The sequence below is a fragment of the Bubalus bubalis genome, chromosome 16 (assembly GCF_019923935.1).
Source record: "Bubalus bubalis isolate 160015118507 breed Murrah chromosome 16, NDDB_SH_1, whole genome shotgun sequence".
Classification (NCBI taxonomy): Eukaryota; Metazoa; Chordata; class Mammalia; order Artiodactyla; family Bovidae; genus Bubalus; species Bubalus bubalis.
Genome location: NC_059172.1, coordinates 1,180,424 through 1,197,210, shown reverse-complemented (window position 1 = coordinate 1,197,210; position 16,787 = coordinate 1,180,424). Strand labels below are relative to the sequence as shown.

At 48.3% G+C, this 16,787-nt stretch overlaps 1 long non-coding RNA gene and 4 other non-coding genes across 7 annotated transcripts; 1 reads left to right on the top strand and 4 right to left on the bottom strand.

Annotated features, from left to right (window-relative positions):
* Positions 1–2,124: 2,124 nt before the first annotated feature.
* Positions 2,125–6,087, bottom strand: LOC112579530. 3 transcript variants are annotated; one of them, XR_006545200.2, is made up of 3 exons: positions 5,259–6,087; positions 3,379–3,469; positions 2,125–2,243 (listed from the first exon to the last, which is right to left on the bottom strand). It is a non-coding gene; the product is annotated as an uncharacterized LOC112579530 (long non-coding RNA). The 3 variants fall into 3 exon arrangements; XR_006545201.2 differs by having other exon boundaries at positions 2,847–6,087; XR_006640064.1 differs by having other exon boundaries at positions 3,379–6,087.
* On the top strand, positions 3,565–3,637 carry TRNAK-UUU. The gene has a single exon. It is a non-coding gene; the product is annotated as a tRNA-Lys (tRNA).
* On the bottom strand, positions 4,486–4,558 carry TRNAF-GAA. The gene has a single exon. It is a non-coding gene; the product is annotated as a tRNA-Phe (tRNA).
* Positions 5,304–5,376, bottom strand: TRNAK-UUU. The gene has a single exon. It is a non-coding gene; the product is annotated as a tRNA-Lys (tRNA).
* Positions 6,088–9,895: 3,808 nt separating the features above from the next.
* On the bottom strand, positions 9,896–9,968 carry TRNAF-GAA. Its single transcript has one exon. It is a non-coding gene; the product is annotated as a tRNA-Phe (tRNA).
* Between the last annotated feature and the right edge of the window lie 6,819 nt (positions 9,969–16,787).

The window sequence follows — 16,787 nt, the reverse complement described above, 5'->3', positions numbered from 1 at the left end:
ATTTTTCTGGGTCCCTTCCATGTATACATGTTATTCAACTTTTCTTTGATTTTCTCCTGTTAATATGTCTCATCAATTTAATTCTTAGACCATCCAGAAGAACTAAGAAGGATACAGGGGAAAAGTCCTCCTGGACACCAGTAACTCTCCTCCAAAACCCTGAGGCACAGAGGGAGACCCGGCCTCTGCTGCTGCTGCTAAGTCTCTTCAGTCGTGTCCGACTCTGTGTGACCCCATAGACGGCAGCCCACCAGGCTCCCCCATCCCTGGAATTCTCCAGGCAAGAACACTGGAGTGGGTTGCCATTTCCTTCTCCAATGCATGAGAGTGAAAAGTGAAAGTGAAGTCGGTCAGTCGTGTCTGGAGTGTCTGGAGTACTGGAGTGGGGTGCCATCGCCTTCTCTGGACCCAGCTCCTACTGGGAAGGAAATTTGTTTTTCTCTTTTGTCTGCTGGGGTCTGTAGAAAACACAGGATCAGGGACGCTTTGATCTGAAGCACTGCCTATGTGATCTCTGAAGGATAGAATAATCTGATACATTTTTTCTTCATTTATGATTTAAAACAATACGCGCTTGTTTTTTTTTACCCAATAATACAGATGTACTTAGAGGAAACACACACTTCAAAGCCGTTCCTCTAAAGGTGGTCATTTTTATTAGATTGTTTTCTATCCTTAAACATCTCATGTATATGCAAAAAACAAATATGTAAATATATATATTTAGTACATGTATGCATATGTTTAATACATATATGTACAGATATACACGTTTAAAAGATGTCTATCCCTGTGCACATCCTTTGACTCTTCCACACATATTATCTCATACATACTGTTTGGCAACTTCTGTCATTTTTGTTCAACGTAACTTCAATATCTTTCCATACTGGCTTGCTTTTTAAACTTTGTTCATAGTTCCTGAGGTTAGCGGCAGGAGCTGGAAATGAACTCAGGCGCAGCTGCTCTCACTCAAAAGTCAATGTTCAAGAGACACAAGAACTGGTGGGAAAAGAAAGAAGCTTTTTATTCAGGAAGCCAGCAACCTAGGAAGACAGAAGACAGGTGTACCCCAAACCGTCTCCAAGTTTTCAGTTGGAGAGAAAAAGATTTCATAGGGAAAAACCAGGAAGTGTCCGGGGTGAGCGAGTGGGTCTTGTGTGCAGAACAGCACAGCCAGCTCTGACGGTCATCTCAAAATGAGTAATGCTGTGGTCTGGCTGGACTCGTCTTGTTTTAATCACAGTTAATCTTCAACTCCAGGGTCAGTTTGGTTCCACTTTCTTGAGGCGAATTTCTGGAGGTATGCAAGCCACAGATTTGGTGCCGCTCAGGATGGAGTCATTTGTGTCAAGGCTACAGTCTACTCTCTGTGCAGCTGGCTTTTTCCCTCTGGTGGTGGTTTTAGCATCTGCAAACCACCTCAGGAATGTGCATCAGATACTGTTATCTGTGTCTTTCAGGAAGGAACTAAAGATTCTGTGACTTATGTGGCTGATCTATTTCCATTGTTACCAGTTCTCTTGGCCCAGGAAGGGGGCGGCAGAGGATGAGATGATCATATAGCACCACCACTCAGTGGGCATGAATTTGAGCAAACTCTGGAAGACAGTGAACAACAGGGAAGCCTGGTGTGCTGCAGTCCATGGGGTTGCAAAGAGTTGGACAGGACTTAGTGACTGAATAAAAACTCCTGGCCCAGCTGCTAGCTTTTGTTACTAGATGTTTACATGTTTCCAATCCTTACCTCTAGAGCTAGCCTTTGGGAAGCCTGGGAGAGGAAACCTTTTCTACAAACAAGAGACAGGTAGCCTTGTAGTGGGGGGGAGGGGTGTGTCCCAGGAAGGCCCCCTAGGATCCTGCTCGGTTACACTCCTCCATAAAAGAACTACAATTATTCTTCCTCAACAGAGGAAGTGTCTGAATTCCAGGGACAGCTAAAACCCTTATGAGGCTCTTCTCCATAGGATTCCCTTCCCTTCCTTTACTCTTTCAAGGGATCTTATCCAACGCCTCGATGAATAACATGGCAATGAAGGAGCAGAAGTAAGAAAAAAAAAGGGGGGGGGTGGGGTTGGGCCTACTATTGACAATTGAAACACACACACACAACCTACAACTTATGAGTCACGTTTTATTCAAGGACCTTACTGAAGACCAGCCAGAGAAGCAGACTCTCGGGTAGCTCTGAGGAACTGTTCCAAAGACAGTAAGGCAGGACCCAGGATATATAGGGATTTTTTCTGGAGGGGAAAAAAAAAATGTAATTGAACATCAAAAGATTACTGCTAAACATAGAAAAACATACATCTCAAGTTAATTATTTTAGTGCTTTCCTAAGTATGGGATGATGCAAGGATCGGGCCTCATTGAAATTATTCCTTTGACATGCATCTTAACTATCTAGGGCCAATATCCTGTTTTTTATCCATTCTGAATTCCCCTTAGAGTACACAACAGGGAAGCTGCAGTGCCTGATGGCTTGATGGCTGCAACATTCAGTGTTTGATAGAACTGTAGGCAAGATGGGTTGCCTCCAGGGTAATAGGACTTCCTAAAAATATAAAATTCAGCCTGATTGAAACTTTTCAATGAGAGCTTCAAGGAAAATGTTCAGATTCACCGCTGCTGCTGCTGCTGCTGCTAAGTCGCTTCAGTCGTGTCCGACTCTGTGCAACCCCATAGACGGCAGCCCACCAGGCTCCCCCCCATCCCTGGGATTCTCCAGGCAAGAACACTGGAGTGGGTTGTCATTTCCTTCTCCAATGCATGAAAGTGAAAAGTGAAAGTGAAGTCGCTCAGTCGTGTCCGACTCTTAGCGACCTCACTCACGGACTGCAGCCTACCAGGCTCCTCCATCCATGGGATTTTCCAGGCAAGAGTACTGGAGTGGGGTGCCATTGCCTTCTCCGTCAGATTCACTAGCGGAGGTCTTTTCCCTTCTGCCCTTCCCTCTGCTCAGGATTCTCTTCCTGAGCCTTCAGGCCCCCAGTCACCATTGGCAGCTCAGCGGGGAATCATCACCCGCTAGAAGACTAGTTAGGACCCTTAACTTCCGGTGTTGACCGGCTTCCCACCACCCAAGCGCTTGATATTTATCTCGTGTGTCTTCCCGCCTCACTGAGGACGCCCGCCGTGTCTTGGTCCTGAATAGGTTCTGATGAATAAAGACAGGAAACCTAATCAATTATTCATAAGGTTCCACCCACAAGATGCTCTGGGGCTCTTCACAGACCAAGACTGGGTTTAGAAATCCCCAGCTCCCCAGGAGGCCCCCCAAGGGTCCTAAATCAGAATTCCTCCTGAGATGTTTCCTTGAGATGCAAGGGGTGAGAGAGCATCCTCCTTTAGTCGCAGCAGGGGTTGGCCGGCACTTACTAATATTTTCTTCATAGTCTGTCAGTGATGGGATCAGAAAAGACTTCCACCAAAAGCCCGCTCCAACTTGATTTTGCAGTTTCACCACTCACTAAATCAACAAAAAGACTCAGAATTTTAATCCAATGGGAACGGCAGCGCGGTCTATTTTCTGTGGATAGACTAGGAGAGGAAGTGTTTTCGAGAGCCCGGATAGCTCAGTCGGTAGAGCATCAGACTTTTAATCTGAGGGTCCAGGGTTCAAGTCCCTGTTCGGGCGGCGGTTATTTTAAAACCTTGAAACAAATTGAAATGTGTCCACACCACTCTCTGAGGTGAGGTTGTGCAAAACACACTTGATTCAGTCAGGGGTTTACAACCCAGCAGGCAGGCCAGACCGGGGTGGGTTTTGCAGAAAAAGTGAAAGGGGGGGGGGGGTGGGGAAAGTGCCCGGTAACTTTCTCTCCCAACCTCAGTCTTTTACAGCCTTTGTATGATAGATACTTGGTCTTTGGATATTTTAATCTTAAAACTAGTATGTAGAATTATATTCAAAACATCAATAAACACATAACCAAGACATTTGCATCCCTGTCGTTAGAGTAACGATGGTAATGCTCCTGACAGGAAATTTGCAAACATTCGCTCTGAGCAGTAACAGTTCACGCACGGTTTATGAGAAGAGAGGTGAGAAAACTGAGATTGCAAGAAATATTTTAGGCCGTGACACGTGCTTATAAATCACCTCTCCAGCCAGGAAGCATCCCGACCATTCTTCTAAAGCACCTGTGGGACCCTGATTTGCCAGTCCTGCTGTAGAGACAAACGTTTTTGAACACTGTCTTCATGTCTGCCTCCAATAAGAAAAACCTGCAAACCCAACGTGATTATATTTCGCATCAAATCCAAAACCTTCCACCTGTAGACCTGAGCTGACCACATTATAAATGCGAGTCAGGCCACACGCTGCGACCCAACATCCAACAGTGTGTAAGTGGAATGACTCTGCGACCGGGTCCAGGTTTCTTTAAAGGCTTAAGCTCTTAGCATCTTCACCGTGTGTGGTGGCTTGCCTTCGGGAAGACACGAAGGAAAGGAAAGGACTCCAGACCCACTCAGCAAAAGTCCTGCCGAAACCCGGGATTGAACCAGGGACCTTTAGATCTTCAGTCTAACGCTCTCCCAACTGAGCTATTTCGGCGACGCCGGCTGCGTCTTCAACCCCGTTAAGGAAAATTTTAAAGAAAAATTGTAAAAGGACTCGTCTCTCCTCTGCTTTTTCAGTTGCCAACTTCACCTTCCAAAGTGCGCCGCTTTTAGCTCCGGGCTTTCCAGAGCAGTGAGGAAGAAACCGCATTCCTGGCGTCTGAGAACAGTCACGTCCCGCCGAGTCCCAGGCCGCCTGTTCTCGCCCCCGGACGCCTTCCCGGCCTCTCCCCCGGACACCAACGCGAGGACCGAGAGCCGCCCACGAGGTGCCCGCCGGGTGCCCAGCGCGTGACCGACGCGGGTCCCTGCAGGCGCCGCCCCGCCGTCAGGGTGGCAGAACACGCTATCTCTTAACTGAAGTCACTAATCTGCCCTCAAAGCATCCGCAACCAAGCAGGGCTGCCCCGCTCCACACTCTGGGTGAGGCCGGAGGGCGGCGGCCATGCGGGAGCCCGGCCTGCCCGACGCGCGCCCACCTCAGCGGCGGGGGCCGCGCCGCCGCCGGCGGCTGCCCGGAGGCCGGGGCTTTGGAGCGTCCGCCACGCACGGCGCATCTTGCGGGGCCTGTGCAACCAGGGCGTGCGGCGTCTGCGGGGCTGCTCCCCCGAAGGCGACTGGGTGCGCAGCGTACACGCGCCACATCTCACTCCCTTTTCTAAAGGAAAGAGGCTAACAAACGGAGGCTCCTATACCTGGTTCTCACTTTCAAAAATCCCGGTATTAAAAAGTCGAAACTGCGCCCGAACAGGGACTTGAACCCTGGACCCTCAGATTAAAAGTCTGATGCTCTACCGACTGAGCTATCCGGGCTCGTCGCTCGGAAGCTCACTCTGATGAGTGAAAGCCTACGAAGGCTGGCGCTGAGGATTGTGGGGGGGCGCTCCGGGCGTTTCCGGCTTCCTCCTGCGAGCGCTGCAACTCCAGTCTGCAGGCTCCGCGGCGGGGCGCGGGCCAAGTGGGGAGGGCGGAAGGGAGGGGACTAGGTGGCTCTCTGGCAGCCGAAGGCAGGTTCCTCCAGTGAAACAGAAGAGGCGCGCCTTTCTGTAGAGAGCTCCTGGCAAACGTGCTTCCTGAGACCTGCACACCCCTGAGGCGGGAGAAGCCAGCCTTCAGGGCCCCCGGAGCGCGCGGGGTCGGAGGCCTCGGTTCAGCGCGCGAGGCGGCGTTGAGGCCGCTTCCTCGCCCAAGAAGCGCCGCGCGGCACTTTCCTGTCCCCGTCCTGGGCCCACGAGACGGATTAGCTGAGGGCGACGCTCTGGGCTTCGTACACGCCGTGTTTCGGCGCCCTTTCGGTCCTGTGGGCCTCGTCACGCCGCGCCCTGGGGAGGCGCTTGGTTGACCCCCCCAATCCTTGGTGTTCCCTCCCCCGCGCTGTGGGTCCACTATAGAGCTGGGAGCAGACCTTTCAATTCATTTCAGTTCAGTCGCTCAGTCGTGTCCGACTCTGCGACCCCATGGACTGCAGCACACCAGGCCTCCCTGTCCATCACCAACTCCCGGAGTCCACCCAAACTCATGTCCATCGAGTAGGTGATGCCATCCAATCATCTCATCCTCTGTCATACCCTTCTCCTCCCGCCTTCAATCTTTCCCAGCATCGGGCTCTTTTCCAATGAGTCCGTTCTTCGCATCAGGTGGCCAAAGTATTGGAGTTTCAGCCTCAGCATCAGTCCTTCCAATGAGTATTCAGGACTGATTTCCTTTAGGATGGACTGGTTGGATCTCCTTGCAGTCCAAGGGACTCTCAAGAGTCTTCTCCAACACCACAGTTCAAAAGCATCAGTTCTTCAGTGCTCAGCTTTCCTTATAGTCCAACTCTCACATCCATACATGACTACTGAAAAAACTATAGCTTTGATTGGAGGGACCTATTTTGGCAAAGTAATGTCTCCACTTTCTAATATGCTGTCTAGGGACCTTTGGGGCCGTGTAATTAATGCTTTAATACAGGAAGACGGAAGTGCTCAGATAACACAGAGGAATGCTTAGAAGGCAAGGAGAGAAGGACCTGCCAGCGGGGGTGCGGGGAGAATTAGAACTGTGCCCTGAAAGGCGAGTAGGAGTGTGCCAAGCTTTCAAGCTTGGTGATGCGGGCAAGTAACACCTGTCTTCCCCGGGCCTCTTGTTTCTATCTAAATACCTCTGGAAGAGATTCTTCAGGCTAGACACTGGGAAGAGTTTGCCTTTTTAAGGCAAAGGCCCAACATTTCCTAGGAATATAACGCCCACCCTCATGGTCCCAAGGTGGTTGACGTTGTTCAGAGCACTTTTTCCTCAGGAGCAGTAACTACTCTCTCATCCTTCCATCTTACCTGTGTGTAACACTTTAAAGCCTGCCATCCCAGTGGATCTGCAGAAGGCAATGGCACCCCACTCCAGTACTCTTGCCTGGAAAATCCCATGGACGGAGGAGCCTGGTAGGCTGCAGTCCATGGGGTTGCTGAGAGTCAGACACGACTGAGCGACTTCCCTTTCACTTTTCACTTTCATGTATTGGAGAAGGAAATGGCAACCCACTCCAGTGTTCTTGCCTGGAGAATCCCAGAGACAGAGGCGCCCAGTGGGCTGCCGTCTATGGGGTCGCACAGAGTCGGACACGACTGAATCGACTTAGCAGCAGCAGCAGCAGCATCCCTGTGGATAGATCGAGACGACTTATTTTATCGGGGCTTCCCTGGTGGCTCAGACAGTAAAGAATCTGCCTGCAATGCAGGAGACCCAGATTCGATCCCTGGGTTGAGAATTTCCCCTGGAGAAAGGAATGACAACCCACTCCAGTATTCTTGCTTGGAAAATCCATGGATAGAGGAGCCTGGCAGGTTACAGTCCATGGGGTCACAAAGAGTCACACGGGACTGAGAGACTATTATTTCATTGGCTCAGGGGATTGTGGGGGCTGGCAAGTTTAAAATCTACTGGGTTGGCCAACAAGCTGGAAATTCAGGTAAGAGTTGATTTTGCAGTCTAGGCCAGCTTCAGCAGAGCAGCCATTTGTAGGCTCAGGCAGGTTTTCGATGTCAGTCTTGAGGAGAGTTCCTTCTCCATTAGGAAATCCCAATCTTTGTTCTTAAACCTTCAGATAATTAGATGAGGCACACCTGCGTTATGGAGGATACTCCACTGCTTTATTCCGAGTCTACTGATTTAAATGTTAATAACATCTGAAGAAGACCTTCACAGCACCATCCCACCCGGCATTTATGTACCGGAGCTGCTATATTGACACATCAAATCCAGTATCACACACATTGACATAAGTCATGCAGAGTTTGTTCTGCCTGACATTAATCCACTGTTGTTGTTGTTGTTGTTTTCCTTTCTTTGATCATCATTGACTTTTTCAGAGTCCCTTATCAAAACGCATCCTTCCACCCAAAAGCACAAAGATTTGGGGGATGAAGCTCCTCCTCAGTGGCTCTCTTGGCACAGGTTAACAGAAAGGGGAGAGCAAATCACAGGTCCTCCATGACGACTTTCATCACATCTTGAGTTTTCAGAACGTGAGGTGTAGGCCTCCTGCCTCTCTCCCTGTGTCCCAGCCTGGGAGCTGGCAAAAAATGGAGCCCTGCCTGAGAGAGGGTGATCCATGGGGCTTCCCAGGTGCCTAGTGGCAGAGAACCTGCAGTCAATGCCTGAGAAGTAAGATACCCCTGATGGATCCCTGGGTCAGGAAGATCCCCTGGAGGAGGGCATGGCAACCCAGTGTTCTTGCCTAAAGAATCCCATGAACAGAGGAGCCTGGTGGGCTACAGTCCATAGGGTTGCAAAGAGTCGCACACGATTGAAGCAACTAACACTTTTACTTGTGTGTGCCATTGCACTGCCTTGAATGAAGTGGCTCATTATCTCAACAAATTTTTCGATGTTTTCTGTTTGTTTTCAAGATTCAGTCTGGAGCTTTCAAATCTCCCTTTCCTTGAGGCCCCTATCCCAGACCAATGTGGGCAGCACTGGAAACCTGGAACCGGGTAAGATGGCTGATTCCTGGGGTGTTCCCTGGTGGTCCCCACCCGAGGTCTTGTCTGGTGGTGATGAGAACAAATCAAGTGATGCCTTTTGAAACCTGCAAGTTGTTAAGAACAAGAAACTACCAGTTTCTTCTGAAATTCAGTTCCTGCTGATGAGAGTTTCTGTCTTTGCCGAGGCGCCTTCGGGATGGGGGTGGGGGCGGGAGGGCGCATCCAAGTCAGAGCGGTGTGGATATGGGATGGACAACAGCGGTTTGAGATTAGCAAATAAAATTACAGTTAAATTTGAATTTCGGAAAAATAACGAGTATGTAATTATTATGTCCCGTGCGCTCTTTGGGACATGCTTATACTAAAAATAGTCATTGTTTCTCTGAAATTTAAATTCAATTGGGCGCCGTGTATTTGATTTGGTAACGCTAGTGCAGACATAAACCAGAAAGGAATTCCAACCCCTCACCCCACCTCACCCGGCCACCGCCACCATCACCGAAAGCTGTCCTTGTGTCGTCAAACCAAGCTGCAGTTGAGGATCTCTTCGGCAGACAGAGGGCGCAGGCTGTGGCCACCCCCGAGGACAGCCCCCTACCCGGCACGTGGCGGCTCCCTGCCCGCAAAACCCACCTGCAGAGCCGGGAGCCGCCGCCCCCGGACGCGCGGGGAAGATTGGAACTCCCGCAGCTCGCGGAGCGTGGTCCGAACCAGGAAGGCAGGATGAACTAGAAAGAGAATAAAGTGGAAGAGCCTGGCGCTTATTATACAGAGTGAAGTAAGTCAGGAAGAGAAAAAACAAATGTATGTTAAGGCGTGTGTGTGGACTCTACAAAGATGGTATTGAAGAACCTTTTTGCAGGGCAGCCGTGGAGACGCAGAGGGAACAGGCGGCGGAGGAGAGGGAGGGACGAGTCCAAGAGTAACGTTGAAAAAGACACATTATCACATATGAAACAGAGAGCCGCTGGGAACTAGCCGGCCGAGGCAGGGAGCTCAAATCCGTGCTGTGAGGCCTCCAGGGATGGGTGGGGTGGGAGTGAGGAGGGTTCAAGAGGGAGGGGCATGTCTGCCTACGGCTGACTGCAGAAAGGAACACACTACTGTAACGCAATTATCCTCTAACTAAAAGTAAATTTAAAGAAAAGCGAAGGGCCCGTGGTGCATGGGGAGAGCTGGTTCCTCACACACTAAAGGGCAGGGAAAGGGACACTGACTTGATATTGATCAGCTTAAAAGTAAAGGTGTAGGGACCAGTGCTTCCTGTCCATCCAAGGGCAAATGAGGTTCCCCTCACCGAAGGGGGAGACAAGGGTGCAAACCATAGAGGGTATTCTTGGAATATCGTTGGTGGTGACGCCTAAAACCATTGCCGAAACCCGGGATTGAACCAGGGACCTTTAGATCTTCAGTCTAACGCTCTCCCAACTGAGCTATTTCGGCAACTTCCGGAAAGTGGCTTCCTCGCATCTGTAATTAAATATCTGCTCCATTGTAGCAAAAGAAGGATTTGGATATACTTTTAGCGGGCGGTAGCGGAGAAGGCAATGGCACCCCACTCCGGTACTCTTGCCTGGAAAATCCCGTGGTTGGAGGAGCCTGGTGGGCTACAGTCCATGGGGTCGCTAGGAGTCGGACAGGACTGAGCGACTTCACTTTCATTTTTCACTCTCATGCATTTGAGAAGGAAATGGCAACCCACTCCAGTGTTCTTGCCTGGAGAAACCCAGGGACGGGGGAGCTTGGGGGGGCTGCCGTCTATGGGGTCACACAGAGTCGGACACGACTGAAGCGACTTAGCAGCAGGCAAGGCCTCTATTTATAAGCTAAAAGTAATAATTTTACTTTTCTCTTTTTCTAACTACCTTGCTATTTGTTTTTCTCATGTAAAAATAAATCATGGACTTTTTTCATGTTAGCTATGTGGACATATTTCATTCTTTTTAATGCTTACACTGTATTGGTTGTGTGGATATAACACATACACTTAATCAATTTCCTAATGATGGACATTTTAATTTTTCCCTCAGTTTTCATTATTAAAAACAATACTGTAATGACTATCCTTTTGTATTTATTTTTCTTGTGAGAAGGCAGATTTCACAAAGCCAAAAGATACGAACATGTGGAATTTTTCAGATATTGTCAAAGTGGTTTCAAGACATGTATGGAAGAGAACAGTTAGGAAGGCCATTTGTAAAGATTTCCAATGTAAATTTTCAATATTACCTCCCGATGAAGTATTATACATAGGGTCATGGTTCAGTTCAGTTCAGTTGCTCAGTCGTGTCCAACTCTTTGCAGCCCCATGAATTGCAGCACGCCAGGCCTCCCTGTCCATCACCAACTCCCAGAGTTCACTCAAACTCTCGTCCATCGAGTCAGTGACGCTATCCAGACATCTCATCCTCTGTCGTCCCCTTCTCCTCCTGCCCCCAATCCCTCCCAGCATCAGAGTCTTTTCCAATGAGTCAACTCTTCGCATGAGGTGGCCAAAGTATTGGAGTTTCAGCTTCAGCATCAGTCCTTCCAAAGAACACCCAGGACTGATCTCCTTGCAGTCCAAGGGACTCTCAAGAGTCTTCTCCAACACCACAGTTCAAAAGCATCAACTCTTTGGCGCTCAGCTTTGTTCACAGTCCAACTCTCACATCCATACATGACCACTGGAAAAACCATAGCCGTGACTAGACGGACCTTTGTTGGCAAAGTAATGTCTCTACTTTTTAATATCATGGTATCTGTATGTTAAAAGCATTGATTTGCTAAATCTAAATATTTAAAGTGTACCTCAATTTTGTTGAGGCTGTATATTGTCACCCTGCTTATTTAAACTTATATGAATAGTACATCATGTGAAATGAGAGGCTGGATGAATCACAAGCTGAAATCAAGATTGCCAGGAGAAATAACCACCTCAGATATACAGATCATTCCACCTTTATGGCAGAAAATGAAGAGGAACTAAAGAGCCTCTTGCTAAGGATGAAAAAGCTGGCTTAAAACTCAGTCTTCAAAACACTAAGATCATGGCATCTGGTCCCATCACTTCACGGCAAATAAATGGGGTACAAGTGAAAACAGTGGCAGACTTTATTTTGGCTCCAAAACCACTGCAGATGGTGACTGCAGCCAAGGAATTAGAAGTCTCTTGCTCCTGGAAGAAAAGCTATGACAAACCTAGACAGAGTACTAAAAAGCAGAGACATCACTTCGCCAACAAAGGTCCTTGTAGTCAAATTTTGGTTTTTCCAGTAGTCATGTATGGATGTGAGAGTTGGACCATGAAAGCTGAGCACCAAACAACTGATGCTTTCTAATTGTGGTGCTGGAGAAGACTCTTGAGAGTCCCTTGGACTGCTAGGAGATCAAATCAGTCTATCTTAAAGGAAATCAACCCTGAATTTTCACTGGAAGGACTGATCCTGAAGCTGAAACTCCAATACTTTGGCCACCTGATGCAAAGAACCAACTGTTTGGAAAAGACCCTGATGCTGGGAAAGATTGAGGGCAGAAGGACAAGGGGGTGCAGAAGATGAGATGGTTGGATAACATCAGTGACTCAATGGACATGAGTTTGAGCAAACTGCTGGGAGATAGTGATGGACAGGGAGGCCTAGTGTGCTGCAGTCCATCGGGTCGGAAAGAGTCAGACATGACTTAGCAACTGAACAACAAAATCTCAATTTTTGTAATCTCATCTTGGCATTTAAAAATTTTGAAACATACAGACATCGTCAAAAAGTGGAATTGACTCAGACCTCTCAAACTCTGAGAAGCAATCTATAGTTTAATAATAGCCCCTAATATGCTGATTTAGCCCACCTTCTCCCATTTCATAATTTTTGACCCTTTGCATTCATATATTATATATATATATAAAATTGCACTAGCCCAAGCTCTAACTGAATAAGAATCTCTGCAGATGGGGCTAAGAATTATATATATTTTTAACTTCCAGGTGATTTCAATGTGCAGCCTCTTAGCATCTCATTCCTCAGTTTTCACAAAAATGTAGCCATTACATTTGGTCCGATGACTTTAATTTTTATTGGGATATAGTTGATTTACCATGTTGTGTTTGCTTCAGGTGGACAGCAAAGTGAATCTGGGCCCATGTTTTAAATTGCTTCCTTAAGCTCTCCACAGGCTCCTCCAACTCGGAATGCCCAAAGTGAACCCGTCTTTCCTCTAGACTTGTTTAGCTTGCTGCCACCTTCCAGCCAAGTTTCCAGAGCCAGAAAAACACAGATTCCTTCCTCTTTCCCTCTGCTCTCCACCAATAGTCATGCTCAAGTGCTATTCATTCCTGTTCACTATTACTGGAATTCTTGCACCTCTCATTCTCACAGTTTCTCCAGCCTCTTAATTGATTGAGTACCTATCACTCATTTTCCACACTGGGACTCACGATCCTGCTTACAGATCTCTCTCTGGCTCCCTCACTGAAAACAAAAACCAAGACTTCTTTGAACACTAAAGTATATAAAGACTTCCATGACTTGGGATTCACCTCTCTCCATCACCGAATCAGTGTCCTCTCCTTGACCCTAAACTCCAGCCATTCATATAGCCGTCCAAACTCAGGATGCTTTCCTTGATTTTGGTCCTTAAGGTTTGGTCCATGCAGCATTTTATACTTTGCTCTTCCTCTAACTTGCAACTCTCAACTCAGATACATTCTCCTAGTTGTGGGCGGCTTCCTTGGACGTCTTTATTCCCCCTCCCTACTCCCTATAGGCGTGTTGCCTCCCTACAGTGCCATTTATCAACCTAGATTGTAAATGTCCCTTTATCTGAGCTCGTTATCCCTAATGTATATTATGTAACAACTTGGAAGTCAGTGTTGAATGAATGAATGAAAACATACTTAGCCATATCTATCTCAGGGCCAACTGGTTTTTTGGTGTGTGAGTCACTCAGTTGTGCCCGACTCTTTGTGACCCCATGGACTGTAGCCTGCCAGGTTCCTCTGTCCATAGAATTTTCCAGGCAAGAATGCTGGAGTAGGTTGCCATTCCCTTCTCCAGGGGATTTCCCGACCCAGGGATTAAACCGGTGTCTCCTGCATTGCAGGCAGATTCTGTACTGTCTGAGCCAACAGGGAAGCTCAAACATCTGGTTCTTTACTAACTTCTAAAATCACCTGATAAAACTCAGGTGTGACTTCCACAAGGCTATTTATAGAAGAATCTGAGATCTCTGGTTTTCACCTTTAAGGAAACTGCATCTAATCAGCTTGTTAGCTTCCCCTGGGGAATCAAGGTGAACCCCAAGAGGAGCACTTTACCTGAAAAGACAGTAGGCAGGAAAGCCTGAAGAGAATGTAACCACCGTTTATTTTATGAACTTGGAACGGAAAACCATGGACGGCTTCGGGAATGCTTCCCACAGGGCAGGGCATATTACTGGGCAAAAGCTTTATAAACCTTTAGAAGCAAACTCTTAAGTTTTTGTAACAATGTTAAGAGCTTCACAAGATATATACCTTATAGTGAATACGTTCTAGTGATTTTTCTACACTTCCTTTTAGGACTATAAGTTGATTTTCATTTGTCTTGCTGCAAGTAGAGCAGATCCTTGAAATGTAGAGGTTTAATGTTTTTGTGGGACTTCAGAGGTCCCTGTGGAGAAGGAAACGGCAACCCACTCCAGTATGCTTGCCTGGGATAATCCCATGGACAGAGGAGCCTGGCGGGCTGCAGGCCGTGGGGTCACAAAGAGTTGGACACGACTGAGTGACTGGGCAGAGTTCCCTGACGGATGCAATAATGTGTCCTTTTGCTGAGTCATCCGTAACTGAATCATGCGGAAGGGAGGCTCCGGGATCTCGGTCCCAGCCCATCATGTCACAGCAGGCCCTAAAGGACTGAAGGAAGGATGCTGAAAGGATGGAGCTCGACAGCCTCACACTGAGTGAAGAAAGAAAGAAAAGAAGTATCACATGACGTCCCTTACAAGTGGAACCTAAAAAGAAAGGATACAAATGAACTTACAAAAAAAAAAAAAGCAAAAAAAAAACAAATGAACTTACAAAACAGAGACTCAGAGACTTAGAAAATGAACTTAGGGTTGTGTGGGGAGCGCTGCAGGGAAGGCCAGTTAGGGAGTTTGGGATGGACATTCACACTCTGCTGTGTTTTATTTAAAATGGATAACCAACAGGACCTATTGTACAGCGCATGGAACTCTGTTGAATGTTACGTGGCAGCCTGGATGGGAGGGGATTTGACAGGGCGGGGCGGAGAACGGATACATGTATATGCATGGCTGAATCCCTCGGCTGTTCACCTGAAACTTTCACCACATTGTTCATCAGCTTCACCCCAACACAAAATAATAAGTTAAAAAAAATAAAGAAGGATGTTGAAATGTTTTGGGTACATTCAACTGCCCCTATTGGAGGAAATTACACACCACCTGCTATTCAAGATTGCAGGATGCAGCTCTCACAAACGTCAGGGGTCTACCACCATGCTGTAGCTGCCAGAAAAAACCACTGCTGCTACTTCACACCCAGCCCACAATGGGAATCAGGCAAATGACTTGTGCCAGATCAGTGGCCTTCCCAAGAACCAGGCTCGAAAGTTAACCCTGACAATGCAACTGATTTTGTGGGCATGAGAGCCTTGAGAAGTGAAGGCGTCAGGAGGACGAACTTCAAGAATGCTCCTTCCTTCAGGTAGGACTCCCCACACAGTGTTATCCACATTAAGAAGCTTCTGGAAAGAGAGATACCCATGTCTTCACGATGTATAGCCCAGGAGGAGGAAATGACTTAGCTACCCACTGCCTTCCAGCCCAGTGTCTCACAGAACACAAGGTTGCAAAGGTCGCAAACTTCAGGGTTAAGCAAACCCTGCTTGGAATTCCAATGGTGTGACTAACCAATCAACAATGTGACCTTGAGTAAATTAGTTTATTTTCTGGGCGTCTTTCTTCATATTCAGCCTGACAACTAACATGAACGTCCTAAAAATTGTTTAAGTGGAAGTCAGGCAACGTTGAGCACTCCAGTCTCAGGACCCTGGACACAGAAACACAGGCTGAGGACAGGGGCCGCTCCCCCAGGCCAGAATTGGCGGTGCCCTCCTCCAAGGTCTCCACGCCCCTCCCACCACCGTGCCCAGCTTCTCCCCTCTTTCAACTTCTCAGAGAAAACCTAAACCAGGATTTTCAGCGTCCTTATGTCTTTCCAAGGTCTTCCAATCACCTATGAGTTGCTTATTCTTCAAAACACAGAATTTGAATCCCTGCATGGATCAGCTAAGACCCTGAGAATTTATACGGGCGGGTGAAATTAAATTCAAACATCTGGAAACCCATGCCGAGTTTTTCACCCAGTTTCCCATGAAGATCAAGTTCCCTGACTCCCGAAAAACAAATCACCGTGGGGCCAGTTCTCCACCTCTTTCCGCTGCCTCCTACTCAGTAGAAGTGAATCAGACAGACAATCTGACTTTTTAAAAATTATTTAATTTAGTAGTTTTCTTGGAAAAAAAACAATAAGGCAAAAAAAAAAAAAAAAAAAAGAAAATATATATAGTTTTGTTTTGCTTCCGTGTGACTATTTCACCTGAAGGACTCGAAGCTTCTTCCTTGAGCAGGAATCTGAGGATCAGGCTGGGAACGTAGTGCAGATGGAGGAGGAGGCAGGGATGGGGGGACAGAGCAGGGAGTTCAGTCTCCGGGGGGGTCCCACCGTCCGAAGCACCCACCCCAGGAGCGGGTCGCTGCTTCCGTGGGCCTCCCTGGAGGCGGTAGCCCTGCCGTAACCCCTCGCTCGTGCTGGGAAGCGAGTCCCCAGAGGCAGCTCCCGACAGCCGCCAGGGAGGGCGGGCGGGGGAGGAGCAGGCCTGGTTCCCCGGCAGAAATCCAGTTTCCCTGCGGGGCCGGCTTCCCCTGGAATGATTCCCCCCAGGGATCCACGCTGGCTGAGGCTCGGCAGTTAGGGAACACAAACAGAACACTCAGGAAGAGCAGACAAGGAAGGCACCTCGATTTGCGATCCTCACCAAGGGTGGGCGGCACGGGGGTCATATTTCTGAACAAAGACAACTGAAACGAAACACGGAACAAAAATAGAAGGAAACCAGGGCCAAACAGGCCGGTTCTCTTACCCAGCCCCAGTTCCCAGGAAGGAGGACCAGCTACGCGGCGCTGCAGCGGGAAACGCCCCTCCTGCCCATCTACCCCCTCTCTCCCCGGAGGAGGACAGAACGCGGGGCAAGGGGGCCGGGCTTTGTCCTGCAGAGTGGGGTG